This window comes from Vanellus vanellus (assembly GCF_965231255.1).
Source record: "Vanellus vanellus genome assembly, chromosome: 1".
Classification (NCBI taxonomy): domain Eukaryota; kingdom Metazoa; phylum Chordata; class Aves; order Charadriiformes; family Charadriidae; genus Vanellus; species Vanellus vanellus.
The window spans coordinates 37,967,582-37,985,692 of NC_138905.1; positions in this window are offsets into that span (position 1 = coordinate 37,967,582).

Consider the following 18,111-nt stretch of genomic DNA (forward strand, 5'->3'; position numbering starts at 1 on the left):
AAAGATTACTTCGGGGTTTTTTCTAAGCTCAAAGCCTAACAGAGGGGAGATGTGGAATAAACTGCAGTCGCATAAACTTGTTTGGGTAAAATTAAACACAGACTATTACTAAGTAGTTGCACAGCTGGCTGTTACTGTGAAATCCCTTCCAGGGAGGGCACGGTAATTGGTTTGGGTAGCCACGTTTGGTTAGTTAAACTGGTGATGGCTTCTAGCTAGGGACCTGAAAAATCAACAGGATGGACACCCACCCGGCTCTTTCTTTTTTATTCTTAAAAATAAGCATTTTTAAACTAACTGTCCCTAAAAATTAAAAAAGATACTGGCCACCTGAATATAAGTTAGGGGAGAAAAAAAGAATGGCCAAGGCCTGGAAAACTCACCTGAAGCGGGACTGGGGAAAAAAATGGGAGTTGGCTGGCTGAAAGAATATTGGAAGAAAGGGGACCAAAAGTCTTCAGTCATCTGAAAGCTGTTACAGAAGATCAGCGTTCACCACAATGTCTGTGGTGAAAAGATTAGAGATTATAAATACACACTGTAGTGCAAGAAATAAAACAATCCAGACTACAAGTTTGGAATAATCTTTCTGATAGTAAAGAGAGTCAAGTGCTGGAACAGATTGTTCAGGGAACTGAGCAGTACCCTGATTACATGAGGGATTTTAGGAATTGGTTAACTGTTGGGAGTTCTTGTGGCCCATTCTGCCATTGCCAAGGCTGCATGAGCTTTTAGTTTTCTGTGCTCTAAACAGGGGCATTTTATTATTATTTGTTCCATTGATCACACACACAAAAAAAACCAGTAGGGGCAGTGTGCCTCAGGGGAATTTGCTATTTTGACAGTGATACCAGCCCTGCCAGCAGTGGTTGTGCTCATAGATGTCCACTTGGGCATCTTTTGGAGAACTTTACTTCCTATTGACAAAGACTACCAGCAACAGGTAGAGGTGCTGATGTGCTACAAACATGGCCATACTGCAGTGGTTCGAGGTTGTATTCTGCTCCTGAAAACTTGTACAAGTGTTGAAGTCTGTGACTACCCGGGCTTCCACAGCCACCCCATCAAGGTACAGGTTGTGTCACTGCTGCCTAGCCACGGGAAATGTTTCCCGGATTAGCTGCTTTAAGTAATTTAGGCAGATAGTTTTAATCTGAACCTACTGAAGTGCATCACCAGCTCTTGCCAGCTCCCCCTGTGCCAGCGTGAGGGGTGCTTCAGCATCCTGGAACACGTGTGTGCCATAGGATGTGGGGTTTGTTAGCGACTGCAGAGCTGGTTGTGAGCAAGTGCGTCTGGCCGTGCAGCCCTGCGCTGTGCAGGGGAGAGCCAAGCTGGGCACCACCAGCCATGAGCTTCGCTTGGCAGGCACCTTTGCTAACTCATGGCGAAAGAAGATGATGCTGGCACCATCGCGCTGCTGCTCCCGTGGTGACAGCCATGGGAGCCCTACAGCAGTTTCAGATTTAAGTGGACAAGAGCCGCTTACAATCTTTAAAGAAATCAGGTAAAAAGACTTCACTTTTTTTTTTTTTTTGGCATTTTCATTTCTTGGAACCTTCTGCGAGAATGTGCACATGAATTTTTAATAAATCCTGTTTCTCCACGTCTTGAAAATGCCTTACTGCCTACAGCCCACTCTATACCACTGGAAATCTGTGCAGGGCTGCGTTAAAGCAGCTGGTGCTTCTCATGCCTTGGAGGTGTGACAGTCACACGCACCAGTAAGCTCACCGACGACATTTTCTGAAGGTTTGATGGATCTGGGCTTTACCTTTTTGGTTACAAAAACGCAGGCTGGACTCGGGGGAGCCATCAGCGGGGCCGGGGCCTGTCCTGGGCCCGCCTCACCCCCCCACCCTGTCCCGGGGCCGGCGGAGCTGCCGGTCCTCAACTGCCGCAGCGGCTCCCTCAGACCCTCCCCGGGGAAACTTCAGCTTGGGAAACAAAAAAAAAACCTACCCAAAACCAACAACGAAACAAAAAAAAAAAAAAAAAACGGCCACAAACCAAAAAAAGAAACAAAGCAAAAAAAAAAAAAAAAACACAAACCAAAGTCGCCACAAAGCAGTGTATCATTGTGTCTTAATTGTTTTATCTGTGGTAGGAAAACGTATCTCCTGGAAACGCTTCGCATCTTCTGTTTTAATGCACGTTATTAGTGAATGCCGTGAAAACGGCAGGAAAAAGCGCTCCTCGTACTGACTCCTCTCTGCGGCGGCGAGCCACGGGAGCGGGGCCGGCGGGACCGGCAGCGTTCCAGAGCCGCCGCCTGCCGTTCTTCCCCCGTTCCACCAAGAAGACTCGGGAAGCGACGCGGTGGCGGCCACACCGAGCCCAGCCCAACCGGGCAGCGGCCAGGTCGGGGGGAGGACGCGGGTGCGGTGCGGAGCCCGCTCCCCCACCCCGCTCCCTCGCCCGCGGGTGTCATGTGCGTGAGGCGCCCGCCCGCCCCGGCCGCTCGGCGGGGAGAGGCAGGCAGCGGCCGGCGCGCCCCGCTCCGCATGGCGGCGGCCCCGGCCGACGGGCGGGGGAAGCCGCCGCGGGGCCGGGCGGTGCGGCGGACCGTGTTCCCGCAACCGGACGCTTTCACCGGCGTCCCGGCATCCGCGTACGGCGGTGGCGGCGGCCGACGGCGCCCGGCGCCGCCGCGGCCCCGCCACGTCCGCACCATCTTCGAGGCGGTGGCGGCGGCGGCGCCGGAGCCACCGCACCGCTTCGGGCCGGCGGCGGCGGCGGGAACGTGGTGCGACCTCTGCTGCCGCTTCGTCCTCTCGCAGGGCCTGAGCTGCGCCGGTGAGAGCCCCGGCGGGCCCGCCCGCGGCCTCTGGCGGGAAACGGGGGGCGGGGGAGCCGGGGGATCCCCGATTTCCCAAAATCGAGGGTTGGGGTGGGGGGGAGCGAGGTCGGGTGTCTCCCGATCCGCGGTAGCGGCGCTGGAAAGGCGTTCCGCACCCGGCCCCGACGGGAGGGAGCCCGGGTTTGCCCGCATGAAGCGTGGGGGCGCGGGGGCCGTGGCCGTGGCCGTGGCCGTGCCCTCCCTGCTGCGCGGCCGGGGCGGCGTCGTGGCGTGGGGCGGCTGTAGCGAGGTCCACGTAAAGGCATCCCAATCTCCGCCTGACGGGCGGGTGATACGTATTACGGGAGATGTCGGTAGTGCTGTCCCGAAGGGATCCTGTGGGCTCCCACCGCTGGCAAAACCCTGCGGTCTTCTCCCCTGCCCCGTCCTTCAGGTGGGAGGAGGAGGGGGCTGTGTCTTGGAGCCACATCCCGTGTGCGCACCACGTACGCGTCCTTTCGCTCTCGGGGCTCTTATTCGTGGCAGGCAAAGGTGAGGTTTTCTTTTCCTACCTAGAAAACAACTTTTTGTGCTTTTTAGCCCGTTCATTACCACTGGTGTACTCTGAAATGCAGTGATTTCGTTCACCTGCTACCTCCCGTTCTTTACAGTAGGAGAACATGTATAATCAAGTGCTGGTGAAGAGTCCCAATTTGCCATCCCTTGGTTTGGAGAGCACTTGGCCACAGCATTGGGTTTCATGGTGACCTCGGGAGAGGTTTCAGCACGGAACCCCACGGGTGTGCTCACTGCTCTGCCTCTCCCTCACCCACTGCTGCCCTCCTGCTGCACTTTTTAGGACTGTCCCTGCTGGAGTGACATGTGAAGGCGTGTGGTTTGCTTTTGATTTACGTCACTGAGCTTTTGTTTGACAGATGATATTTGAAACCTGAGGTGGGACAGAAAAGTCAGTCTTCTATTGTTTTGTTCTGGCTTAAGGAGATGTAATAACCTCATACTGTTCTCTGCTGAGATACAAAATTTCTGTTATGATATAATGCTCGCACAGTTGCACTTGGTAGCTCTATTTTTACAGTTACTCTTGGAATGGAAATGCTTGGGCTATAAAAATAAAATATTTTTTATTTATCATTCATGTTAGTGTACCGTTTGTTCTGACAGGATGTATAGTGCGCTGATGAGAAAATAGACCTTAAACATCATATTTTTTCTTTTATGATCAAATGCTCCGTGACAAGAATTTCAAGTGTCACGTTGGATTATATACCTTCCAGCAACATTTTCTCGGAATGATTACAGCTTACAATGTTTTTCCTTCTCCTCCATGACAAGCTCCATTTTTATGAGGCATAGTACGTCAAGCTGCTCTCTTAAATTGCTGTTTAAGTAGCAGAGAAAGCATTCAACATTTATGGCTTAGCATGAATATAATATTTAAAAGCTGTAAAGTGGTATGGAGATGAAAGGATACAATAGCTACAGCGCGCAAGGATTGCTGCGGGAACCTCTGTTCTTTCCCAGTTTGCAGGCACGCCGGCGAGCCAGACTGATGAACAGATCTGGCTGAAAAATTGGCTGAGGGCAACGAAAGCGGTGGCTGTGTCAGGACAGCTCAGAAGCATGGAGGAACGTGTGGCCGGTTGCCCTCGCGGCTCAGAGCTGCCAAACCCGCTCTGTGGCCAGACGTCAGCCTGCACCCTTAGTCACGGGCTCTTCGGTGACTAAATGAATACAGGAGAAAAAAATGTCCCCCGCTTCAGAAAGCCGGCAGACACAGCTGTGCTCGACGTCTAAAGAGTGTCTAAACTGTTCTTGAAAGCTGCAGCAGATACATCCAGGACTACAGGCGGGTTTGTGGCCATGCAGGTGGCCTCCGTCAAAATGTCATGGTCTCCTGTGGATACCGCTTGTGAATCTGAGATTACAACTGAGGTTAAAGTTTAGAGTACCTTTCAAAGGTTTTAATTGGCACGGTGTGACAGTGCCGAAAGGTTCCCAATGCTGAAAGGTTCCCAAATAGCTCTATTTTCCAGGGGCCACAAGTGGTAGGGACTTTCATTTTATGTCACCTAAAAAGCAAAATGCCAGCAGCATCTTCCAGATGGTCCACTGCCACTAAAGAGGGAGCTACATATTCAATTGTCGTGATTCTGAGTCACAAAGACATAGATATTGTACTTATTTAAATTACTCTGAGTGTTGGCTGAAGTCAGTTCTCACTAGATTGTTGCCCTCAGACAAGGTCAGGGTCAGAGATGCTGAATTTGGTGATAAGAATTAAAAGGCATAAGAAATTCCCTCTGGGATAGAGAAGTAGTCAAAAGGGCACATCAAAGGAGTAATTTTAAAGTCTTTAGGTGCAGACTTTCTTCTGTCTAAGAAGAAAGATCTGTGACGTCTTTATGGGAGCGGGGTTTCCTCTGAGCATCTCTGTCCTGCCTTCCCCACGGGGACGGGGAAAACACCCGAGCTGAGCTTCAGTGGAGGCAGACTCTTTCACCATTTCGCAGTTGGGGCTGTGGTTGTCTTTGGGTTTTTATTGCCCTACTTGGGGTAGGGTCATGAAGTGAGGTGGGATCACTGGAGCGAATAAGGAGCTACCGAGGAAAGGTCTCCCTGCCTTTTGTGAGATTTTTGCAATTCACGAGTTTGTTTTCAGGCTTCTGCTAAAAAAAAATGAAAAAATACTTTCATATAACTCAGGGGCGAGAGATCAGAATAGGAAAAAAAAAGTTCAAGGAGACGAATTATTATCTGTTTCAATGCAGTGCACAAGGTGCACATTATTCAAGCAGCTTATTTCTTGGAGAAAAAATAAGGCAGTGCTGATATTTCTGGACCTCAGCCCAGGAAGAAAGCCAAGTGTAATGAAATACCTCTGAAAAAGATGCTTTGTAGTATCTGAGCTCTTGCTGTTGTTTTGGGTTCCTTTTCAAGACAGACTTAATTGGTTTAGCAGTCCAGACTTGCTCTGCCGTTCACCTTTTCACCTCTGTTATTTAGGGTAAAAAACCCGGTGATGCTGTGCAGATGCGGAATGCCATTGCCTGGCCTGACTTCCCTGCACAAAGTCGTTTGAAACAGGAGCAGCCGGGATTATTCCGGTTTATAGCAATGAAATGACGTACAGCAAAGTGTGTTTTTTTTCTTTTCCAGCATTCAATTTTTCTTTCAATCTGAGTGTGCTCTGGGGTGATAATTATCAGTCTCTTATATCGTATTGATGACTTCATGGTGTGTAGCGTTATGTAGCGTCGCAGCCCTGGAGTTGTTGCATTGTTTTGCTGTATCTTTCGGCGTTTGAAAAATGAGGCATTTCTCATGGTTTTAGATGAAAGTCTATGATGCCAGGTTTTGGAATATGGTTTCTGAACAGGTTTACTTTCCCCATAGTCTGGTCAACAGACAGGGTGTACAGAGGTGGCAGGGGCGTGAAAGGGATTATTTTGTGGACTGTGTGTTCTGGACTTCCTAGTTAATTTCTGTAACTTTTCTTGTACCTTGCATTTTGACGCTTTCATTTCTGATGCACCTTTTCTTTGAGCCAAGCGGGAATGTTGCTGGGCCTTTTCAGAAGTTTTATTCTTCATTTAAAAGAATGTGGAGAAATTATAGGTCCTAACAAGATTTTCGGTTCAAACTTTTTGAAGATATTTAAGCAGACGGTATTTAGAGGTACCACGAAAACCAGGTTGTTCCTTTCCAGTATTTAGTAATGGGACACAATTGGGAGTTCACAGATGCTTTTGTTAAAAGCATGACCTTGACGAACTGATTTTTATTGCTCTTACCAACTGTACGTTGCCCGTGCAACAACAACATATGTACTGGTGTATGTACTGGGTTTATGTAGCAAGGTCAGTGGGGCTCTGTGAGCAGCCCAGTACGCTGTAATACTGCAAGGACCTTGCGAAGCAGAGAGGCTCACAAGTATTTGTTAAGTTGCATGTAAAAAGTTGCCTGCTAAAGGAAAAAGCTAGCATATTTCTGCCAGACTTCTGCTTTTCTCCAGATTTCTGCTGGAGTCCTTTCTATAAAGGTGCAAACGATGAGCATCATGTCAGCGGGTATCCTTTAAATACTAGTTGGAAGTGGCATCCCTTAGCCTGTTTCCTCCTTTCCTCTTGTGTTACTTTCTATCCCTGCGGCGTCACGCCTGTAACGTTGTCGGGGTGTAGTGTGATCTGCGCACAGGCGGACGCCCCCATCCTGGCACTGAAGCCTCTCCAGTTGCAAGGTGCTCTGCAGAGAGGTGCAGAAGCTCACGGAAACAGATACGACTGCATGTGTCCTCTTCACCTCAAATCTACCGGGCCGTCATTTCACCTTGGCTCACTCAATCGTTGCTACGTCTTTTTTTACCCGTTTTTCAGGCTTTCTTTTTTGAGTGTTTCCCTTGTAAAACATACAGCACAGTTTAAGGGATTATGAAATTAGTATTTTGGAAGTGCAGGCTAGCCTTTGACGGGGTGCCTTGTTCCATTTTTAATGTGGGTTTTTTTTTTTTGGACATTGGCTCTGAAAATTCAGTGGGTGACTCCTGGTTTAGTGCAGTTGAAGTACAGAGGCATCACATTTTAATATGTGATGTAGCTTTCTTACTACACGGCTTTTTAAATATCTGTAAAACCAAACAAAACCCAAAACAAACCCCCAAGCCCCTTATTCCCTTAGAACGAATCAGGGTGTGTTATCTAAATGCCTCCTAATTAGCAGGAATGGTAAAGAAATAGGTTCCCTCTTACAGAAATGAAAGTAGAATGTGGAGGGAAGGAACAAACACAGGGATTAGGGATTCAGATTTTCCCTTCAAAAGCATATATTTTTGACAAATTTGTATAGCATATTTTTTCATGTTTTTATAGAGGAGGATAGACATTGTCCGCTATCTCTGTCATAGGGGTGCATTCATATTTAATCTTATGTAATGAGTGGGTTACGTTGCTAAAGCTACTTCTAGAGTTACGACTTGAATTACCAGAACCATTCAGGGTCACAGGAGCCTCTGAAAGTTTTATCAAAAGAGTGAGAACTTCAGGGCGGATTAGAAACAGGGACAGAGGGAGGCTGCTTCCCCTTCCCGTTCTTTCTGTGGAGAGTTGTTAAAGATGCTCAGTTCTCAATTTTTTCTTAATTTTGTTTTAAATCCAAAATAACCAAAGTTTTTCAGAATCCATAGGGGCTGGAGCAGCAAGAGGTGACAGGGTTTGGGTCGTGCAGGTGGAGCTCAGCTTGGAGAAAGCCCCAGATTTGTCCCTGTTGGGTTTGAAGGAGCACGGGTGACCTGCTGCCCCAACTGCTGGAAATCACAGGGCTGGTGGAGCTGGAGGCTGCTGTGCCCAGTGCAGGGAGGAGGGAAGAGGTCTGGAAAAGGGGACCAAGAAGCAGCTTTGATGGAGCTCGCCCTTCACGGGTAGTGCTTGCTGGCTTCCTCAGTTTCTCTGCACCTCCTGGGGCATTTCTGTGGTCTCCGCAGCTGCAGCAAGGCTCCCACTGCTGCAAATCTGAGCCCTTCTCCCTCCTGTTTGCAGAGGACAGTCACTCCTCACTGAGTTCCTTGATTACTGTGGGTCCTGTTTTCTTGGCTGCTGATGTTTGTCTTCTTACGTGAGGGCCATCTTCTGCCTCTAAGCCGTACACTGTCATATGTAGAAGCTTTCAGCCATTCTCTGAGCATCATTTTCTTTCTTCTTGTTTTCACCATCTCATGAGTGGTTAATTGTTAATCATGCTGTCCTCAAGAGTTTGGGTGTCTCAGATACAACCCTAAGAGATAACAGAGAATACACGCAGTTGTTATTCAGGTTGCCTAGCAGCGAAGAGAAAAATTTAAAAAATCACCGCATAACATTCCGATGCCAGCACTGAAGGGCTCTGAAAACGCTGCGTGGTTTTCCCCGCTTGTCTTACCTCATGTGCTTTGGAGCCGCTCTGCAGGGACCTCCTGCAGAGGCTGTACTGAGTGGTCTTGACGTGGAGATACCCTGTGTTTCATTTCACACGCAAGGTGGAAGGAGGCCAGATGCCGTAAGGTTTGGTTTTGAACAAAGTGGTATTTGAGAGCTGGTATGGGAGTAGAAGAGTGTCCGATAATGAAAAAGTGCTAAAATAGGTATTTCTGCGGGCAGTGTTCATAACCTAGGATGTCTTCAAGATGTGTAATAAAACATCAAAGCAGTGATCTGTTTACAAAAGCAAAGAAGCTCTTGGTAATAAAACTGTTGCCGTTACTCGCCAGCATGATACCTCCTGATGGTCCGCTTGCTGGGAAAGCCGTGGGGCACCAAGGAGAAACTTGACCGTGTCACGTGAAAGCCTTGGAAAGCTTGCTGTACCTTGAGGCCCATTTTATATGGTCCTACCATGCTCAAAGTTCAACAGGTGGTCCACGCTGCTTGGCCAGGAGTTTGGGGCGTTGCGGGAAGTAACGATACAGGTGTCCTTTAAATGATGTTGAGTTACGTTGCTTGCATACTATTTACATGTTGCTAATACCTGTGCTTTTAATACACATGGGGAAAGATAAAATTGAATTTTTTACTCGATAGCATATTTTTTGATAAATTGATAACATAGTTTGTTGCCAAGGTTGTTTTTTCTGGAATATTTTATTACATTTTTTTTTGCATTTGCTGTTAGCAATAGGAGCTGCCGGCCTCACTAAGTCCTTAATAGTACACTTGCACAGGAAGAAGCAGCCGCTGGTCTGAAGTGCTACAAGCGAAACAGCCACAGACGAAAGCACTGAGAGTTGAAATGCCTTTTTCAAGGTTACCCAGGAGGTCACTTGGCAAGCCAGCATTAGAGCTCAGCTCTTGTCCACTGACAGTAGTCATCTCTTCCTTCTGTTGCTAAATAGCATTGACCAGAAACCTCCAGCACAACTGGATGGATCTCTTTATCCAGACAGTTAAACGCGGGTCAGCAGTGTGCACAACAGAAAGAAAATAACATGCTGGTTTTGGCCCGGTGGCTTTGTGAGCTGCTAGACATGTCTGTTTTCTCCACACTGCACTGACTACTGATGAATGCCTTTTTGATTTTGCTCAGTCAAGGAAGAGCGTGTCATGTATAGTAGCTTGGGTACAATAGCCTGACCGTGAGTGGGGGAGCTTGGGAAAAAGTATGAAGGGCTACAATGAAAGTTCATCTCTGCAATATCTCTTCTGTCTATTTTTCTCTTACACTTCAGTTCCAAGTATTACTCTATTATCTAATAGCTGCCATGGCTAAAATAAGAAATATCCTGCTTGCATAAGGAAGAATAAATGTACAAGGTGCACCCTTGTTAATCTTCAGGTGTAAACAGCATGTAATCACTTGTACAACATGCAGAGATCTAAAGAAGGATGCTCAGAGATTTCTTGTGCCCTAAAAAATAACCAGGCTACTTTTTTCTTACGCAGATCGGATTAGGATGAATAAACTTACTGTTTTAGCAACGTTTAACACATATTTTTGCTTTTCTTCCCCAATCTGATTTCCCTTAGCAATAGTTTCATGCAAGCTCTCACTGAGAAGTCTACTAATTTTGGCACAAAGTCACCCGAAGCCCACAGGCAAGTTGGTCTGTCATCCACTGAGCCAAATCCTATGTGTCAAACCATGTTACAAGGCAACTCTGTATCTTCTCTCGAGTTTTTAGCCTTGAGTTTTATTTTCTCTGTACTCTAACGTGTAGCTGTGTATGTACAAAAATGATTGTCCTAAAGACTGGTTGATCATTTTCCTGAGTTTACTGCTCCTAGTATAATAGCTACTACATAGCTAACATTAACACTAAACTGTCATTTTCACATTGCACTGCTATTCTCTGCATTTAGCTTTTTAAACTAACATTCAACTTCAATTCCGATGCACAAACCAACACACATACATCCAGCAAGCTTGTAACCAACCTACATTAAAAATGACAATGTGCATCACGTTGTACCAGCAGCAGCAGTCTCTGGGATGTAGTGCGTTATCTTCCTGATGCTCAGCTGGACCAGCGCAGCAATGCCCTCTGTCACACACTGTCATCGTGGTACTGTGCCGGTCCTCTCTGCCTCTGCACATTTCCAGCATCTGGAAAAGAATATAAAGCAAATTACAACAAATTTTACAGGTTGAAGGGTTCGAAACAAAACAGGGAACAACTGTACAGTACATCAGACGATACTGAAGAGAAGCAAGCAGAAATATTGCTGAAATACGCACAGAGGTGTTCTTTTTCATGTAACAATGCATGAAAATATTTAATGACAGTGTAATATATTGTAGGGTAAAATAAGAACTAATCAGATGCAAACAAGTGTGCTTTGGCACAGTGATTTTCTTCCTCAAAATCCAGGATGTGCTTCACTGGAGCTATTGCTCAGAAGAAACCTTCCTACTCCTTAATTTTTAAGGGGGGAAATCCAGTTATTCTCCAACAAATATCCTGTGAAAAAAGTAAGCAATCCATCTTGGAGGACCTTGAGATGTGACTGATAGGCTGAATTGATGGTACATATTTTATTTTGAAGAAACAGCACCAAAGGCCGGAAGAAAATGAAATTAAATTCCACCGTTTTTGGAGAGTGCTTCTTTGTGTTGATGTCCGAAACGAGACCTGCAGTTGTTGGTTGTCTGCTCTGGGTTGAGTCATTCTGGGTTCTGTCCTGCATCCCTGATGGAGATGGCATACCTGAACAACCTCAGGGATTTCCATTTTAAGTGCCCAGTGTGCCATAGAAGAGTCAGGACACCGCTTCTTGTCCCTACTGCTGCTCAGAGCGAGCGCTGAGAAAGACGTCTACTCTCCCAGAATCTGATCTGCTTTCCACGGTGGCATCTGGGCTTCTCCAGAAACTGTGCAGGGCATGGTTCATCTCATGGATTTTACAGTTTTACTGCAGGATGGGAATAAATATGCCCAAGAGGCACTTGGTCTTTCTCTACTGACAGTAATGGGATCCATGACAACCAGCTCAGCTGCAGACATCTGTATTTAATTAGAGAAAGCCCAACTATCTGCTGGTATAGAGGGGCTTCCGTAGGCCCATGAAAAAGGGTTGAAACCCATGAAAGGGTTCATGCCCATTTACTGCTTATTTGCTTCCTCTCCATTTTGGGTGAGTTTTGTCCAAATTTCATGCTGTTTTACTTAAAAAGTCATTCTAATCATAGGGATGTGTCTGGACTAGAAGCATTTTTTTCAGAAAATAATGTTGGATGGAAATTTCTAGTGGTATAGATCTGGTCGTGTTTCAGTTTGACGTGCAGCATCACACGTGGGTTGCGTGAACTTTTTATAGTATTTTTGTCCCAGCATAACTTTCATGATGTGCATCGTGTAAGGCTTTCACCATTTTTCCCCCTTCTCTCAGTTTTCTTTGTTTTCATATCACATTTATTATCTATCAGTGTATAAATTATGGGGAGCCTTGATAACAGAGGATTGAACATGTGAAATACTTTTGATGTCACAGTTAAAAAGGTATCATCTATACAATTCTATTTTCTATTTTAACTTTTTTATTTATCTGCAAAGTAATAGATCGATAAATCTGACAACAAATTTGCTTTGCATCAGTTTGAATATTGAGTTCTTCAATTTCCATCTTTCAAATGGAGGCAAGGTTTTGGAAGTTGCAGATTGCCAATCACTGGTTAATTTTTAATCCCTTCTTTTTGTGTACGTGCAGCTGCTGAGAATCAAAAGTTTTTTTAGAAAGCTCACAAATATAGCTACTTATTTGGATTAGGGAGGGATGAACAGCTGAGCTGGAAATCGGAAGTATTATGCTAGTTTTGCTGAACTAAGCTCAAAGGCAGCGCTTTTTTTTTTTATTTCTTTGCTTTTAGTAGTTGTATTGTGTCCTTTATAAGCTTCCTAGCAACGGCATAGCTTTGTCGCACATGACGATGTTATAAATTATGTTTTAGTATGAAATCTGTGATACTGTGTCTTGGCAGTGTCACGCAAATGCAGTAGCGCTGAAGCCCAGGGAGTAGTTAGGCAGGACCCCTCTCTTGCTGCTTGCATAAAATTTACTCTGACATACAGCTGAACAGGGTTTCAGGAAGGTCACAGCTTGCGTTTATAATTTCTAGAGAAATATGTTTCACACATTCAGTTCTGCCCAGTGCATAGACACAGTGTTTCTCTGCATAACCCAGTTCTGGATTGCTGAAATCTTGTAGTCCGTTTCAAACCTCTGTCAGGAAAAAAGCGAAGGGAGACAGTCCACGGAGGTCTGGAAGTCTCATCCTACTTCTCTGGAAGTTCAGGCTCCATATGGAAAATGTCCTTGTGAAGACTGGCTTGTGAATACCTCCCCACGCTGAAGTCTGCCTGTCGGTGTGACACAGAGCATAGTGTCACGTACCCACACTGTGACAGGTTGGAAAGACACCACCTCATTTTCCAACTACATTATTATCCCTATAAAAAAAGCAAAAACTCATTTTGAGCCCAGCTAATAGGGACATTTGCTAATGCGGGCAAGCAGGTATGCCTTAATTTCTTCAGCCTTTCCTACACAGCAATTCCCACTGGGAATGGGTGCGTGGGGATCTTTGTTCCTGAAACCAGACCACGTGGAGAAGTTTCAGGTAAGTCAAAGCCATGAAATGCTTTGCTCATCCCAGTCATTTGCTACCTGAGAGCTGGCAGGAGTGGAAATGGCAGTAACTCCTCACTGAGGAACGATGCTTTCCTGCCCCTCAGCAGAGGAAACGCGGCATTTGCCCCTCAGCAGGTACCACTGCCTGTGCTCCTCCTCATTGTCAGGCTTCATTTTTATGATATCTCAGCGCTGCTGTGTTGCTCTGACAAATGCTTACCAGCAAAGAATTTGTTTTAAAACTATATAAACTCAGCAAACTCCGAGAGAATGTTCCCAGTCAGACACCGCTGGTTGGTTGCAGTTCATCAGTTAAAGGTATTTTATGTAACAGCAAGGGTTTGCTTGGGTTTGATTTTTTTTTTTTCGTTTTCTCAGCTCCAGCAGTGGGCATGGGATGGCTACGGTAAGGCAGCCACGGGCTCGTTGTGTAGCTCTGTTGAGAGCTGCTCTGCCCGGCTCTGGAGGTCGGGGTGGACAGTGACATGTCCAAACTGCTGGATGTTTCACAAGCACCCCTTTGCTTTCTGACCGGTGTGCACAGGTTTCCGCGTGGAAACCCCTTTGGCTGCAGGGCAGATGCTGAGGGTGGTGCGTCGTGCCCAGCTCTCCTGCCAAAGTGGTGACTTCCCATGCGTCCTAGCCCACGGATGGAGAGCACGTGGGGTGGGCACCACACACGTGAAGTCTGTGCGTGGTGCCGCTTCTGCCCTCCGCGGAGCTGAGATCTGACCTTTACACCACGTGGGGAGGTAGGAGGTCGGAGGCTGCCCCCACAGCAGAGGGGACAGCTGCTCACCAACCTTCCTAGGCAGGTGGGACGGCAGCAATCATTCCCTCCCCTCCTCCAGCGCGCTGCTTAGATGAGCAGAGGATGACCTGGGGGTTGAAATCTGCTGCAGGAAAAAGCCTTACACGGCTTTTTTTTTTTTTTTTCCTTAAAGGGAGGCAGGGATCAAGAGCGTGACTCTGCTCACATTTCAGGTCCTTCTGACCTCCTTGGAAAGCATCACCGTGCGCTGTCTCTTCGTCAGGGTAGATTGAAAGGCACACGTGTAGCCCCATGTAGTACCTTTTTAAGAGCGGTTTCTTAACTTTGGTGATGCTTCAGTGTACTGTGAGCAGTGGGATTTGCCTCAGGCAGGGCTGTGTGGGCTCTCCCCAGCCCAGATGATGCAGCTGATGCAGCTGATGCAGGCTGACAGCGGTGCGGAGCACAGTGGCTCCTATTCTAAAGCTAACAGCCCAGGCTGAGATGAACCCCTGCCATCGCCACCGAGCCCTCATCCAAGAGCTGTTGGGGGCAGGCTGTCGCCCATTAGCTCTACATTTTGGGCTCACTAGAGCCTAGAAATGTGAAGTGATGGAGGAGTCATGAAATTATTGCAAGGCTAACTACCACTGCTCTTCAGTTCAGCTCGGATTCAGGTCCATGTCCTCGTCTGTACTGGCTGGTTTGTTGCCTGGCGGAATTGTCAGATTCATCCAACTGACTTTCTTTGTATGGAATGAGTTCTGCTTGCCTTAAAGTAATATGCAACATTTTATGCTCTTGCCTACTTTTTGTTCCAGTAAGGCACTAAACACTGTAAGGTGTAAACCTGCACAGGTTTGTTATTCCCATCAGCAAAGCCGGTTTACCTCTTTATATTGTTATATTCTGGTGTGTTATACCGAGTATTTTTTTAAGCCTCATAAAATACCAGTATAACAAAAAAAACTTTATCAGCATTTTCTGTTTAGGTGAAAAAAAAAAATCCTGTGCCCTTCATATCCTGCTAAAGATTGTACATGTCTATATGGATTTTTTATCAAATTAAAAAACTAGTCATCTTAACATATATTCACTTATGGTCTGAAATAGTGCGGGGGTCTTTTTATGCCACTTTGATTGTCATTGAATTTTTATATGTATAAATTTCAGGAAAAAAAAAAAGTCATTGTTTGATTCGGTATTTGGCAGATGCTCTTAAACATTCAAACCCCGAAAGAAGCAAGTTTGCTGTTGGGCCTTTAACTCTGCTCCTTGCCTGTGCTGACTTGGGTAGCAGACCTCCTACTTGTGCTAAAACTGTCACTTTGCTACTAAATTCCTACTGGTATGACGAGGTGGAGCCCGAACAAGAGACAAGTCTGGCGGCCCGAGCCCTGCCTTCTGCTCTTTCATTGACACTGGCTGAAGAATTGTGGCAGATACAGTATAAATGGAAATGTTTATTTGTTTTCAGAGACACATTGACCAAAGGAAATTCAATCTATCTAGCTTGGTCCCGAGAAGTAGGAGGATGTTAAAAATGTTGGATGTATAAAATGGGGTTAAATATTTCACATATTTTAGCGTAGAAAAATACAGTGTGAATTCTAGCAGTTATTAACTGTGTGCTGTGAACGTAGCTGGTGTAACAAAGCCCTTACTTTCTCTAGTTTAAAGGTTGATATAAAAGGATCTTTGTTTCCTAATGACATTAGTCTTGGTTTTCAGTGTTTTCTACCATCCAGATCTAGCAGAAGAAAAAAAAAATCAAATAAAATGTGAGAAGCTGAAGAGAAATTTGTGACGTAGTCGAGGAAATAATGCTAAGCTTGGGAAATGGTTAACTAGTCTTGCTGTTAAAAAGTGTATGCTGGAATTCGTGATAAATGTTTGGGGGAGCATATTTTAGTTCATCGCATCTCTGGATTTACAATTTAACAGGTCTCGTGCTTGAAGCATGTGTAGTCTAAGCACTGAGATACTGTTAATATCTTTGAGCAGCGATATGTTGATAGATGCTTGATTCTTAAGTAAACTGTGGCACAATATGTTGATAGACGCTTGATTCTTAAGTAGTGGCAGTGAATGATTTGACTCTTACATTTGCCTTAAAATGCACCAGGAGTAAAAGTTGTATTTTTAGCTCCCTGTGTATCTATAGAAATGTCTGTTAAATTTACTGCTAAGAACTTTCATAAGCAGGTCTTTGAGAAACACTCTCTCTGGAGAAAATCCTGTTGATTTAAATCAAGCGCTCTTGAAAGGGGACTTGTCCCTGTCAGTTTTGGAGTTTATTTGTTTACACCCTAGAAAAGGTAGCTAGAGATGAACAAATGAGCCCTTCAAAACCTTTCTCTGGAAAGCATGTCTTGTTTTAACATCACTGGAAACACAGTACCAGGTTGAGACCCTGAAGCATTGGTCTTTCTTTAGCCAAAGCATCTATTAATATAGCTGCTTCTTGTAATGAAGAGGGAGGTCTGGAGGGCTCGGAGCGGAGTGACGGAGAGGGAGGGGATTTAGGACTAACAGGTGGTCCTGAGACGTGCTGGCTGACGCTGAGCTCAGAGCGAGCGCACTCTCTGTGGGTATTCATGGGCTTTCCCCTCTCCGCCTGGATACATGTGGCTGTTGTTCCTGGTGTAGCTGGGGAACCCTTTCAGCTATGGCAATAAGAAACGACTTGAGCAAAACCATCAGGAGGATAGCACGGTTTTTTTACTGGTTTCCTAAATCGCTGAGCAGTTCAAGGAGGAGGACAGTGAAACTTCTCTGGAAGTCTGCCGGTAAGTCTGCTGCTGTGTTTCTTAAGACATTTTTTTCCTGCTGAAAAGAAATTCAAAGGGAAAAATAATTTATTTCCGTTCAGCTGGTTAACTTTTCCAGGCCAGCATTGTTTGCATTTTTCCATTCTCTGAGGCTCATCAGGCAAAACTGTAAAAATATTTTGGAAATGCAATAGAAGGTTCATTAGGCTTGCTCAGATGAAGAATTCTCTTGCGGCTGTGTAATTTATTCATCCTAATATTAATGTCAGTGATATTTGATGTCTTGTTTTTGTAGACCTTGTTTCTCCCTTAGGTATGTATATAGGAGCTCTAATATGGCTCAAATACCTGCCAGAAAATTATTTGGAATTGCCGTAATCTGTTTATTGATCTAGAAGGCTGTTTGAAGACAGAATTGACCGAAGGCCTTAACTCATTGTACGAGCGTTCACACAAAGCGGTGAGCAGCTTAGAGAGGGCTTGTTTGTGTTCAGCAGTGATGCCGTGTCCTTCATTTCCATTTTATCAGCTGAAATGCAGCACCGCTCAGCTCACCGGTTAGTAAATGGCATTGCTCCTAACGAGATGTCGGTGCTCTGATCCTTGTCCAGTCCTGGCGGAGAAGCGGTTGCATCTCTCAGATTTACTCTCACAAACACCCTGACAGCCCAAAGGCTGTTGTGTCCGTCTGGAGGGGTCTGTTAAAGCTGGGGCTGAGGTATATTCTCAGGGGTGTCAGAGGAACGTGTGGTGCCATAGCTTAGGAAGCTGAGTTCATTCTTTTCTTCTTAAAGGACTAATTGTACAAGGCCAGCTTTCTTTTGACGAGGACCGTTTTGACTGAAGTGGTGAACTTGTCAGTTCTACACGTATCATAACATCAATACCAAATTTCCATTTGTATGGGATGGGATTTGGGTCAGTTCTGCAGCTGAGCAATTTAGTGTTGTACTTCAAGTAACAGATTCGTGAAGCTGAGAGGGGGAGGACAAGTTGGACCATCCGAAATCTGTCACAGAAATCTTGTTGGGCCACCTGTCTAAATGACACGTGACTTCTTCCCGAGTGAAGGAATCCACAGGTTTCAAACATCCAGGGGGAAATCCCAGCTCACTGAATTCTGTGGCAAAACTTCCCTTGACTGAAACCAGAGGTTTAATTAAGCTCTGTTTGAATATTGGTAATCTCAAGTCCTCCTAA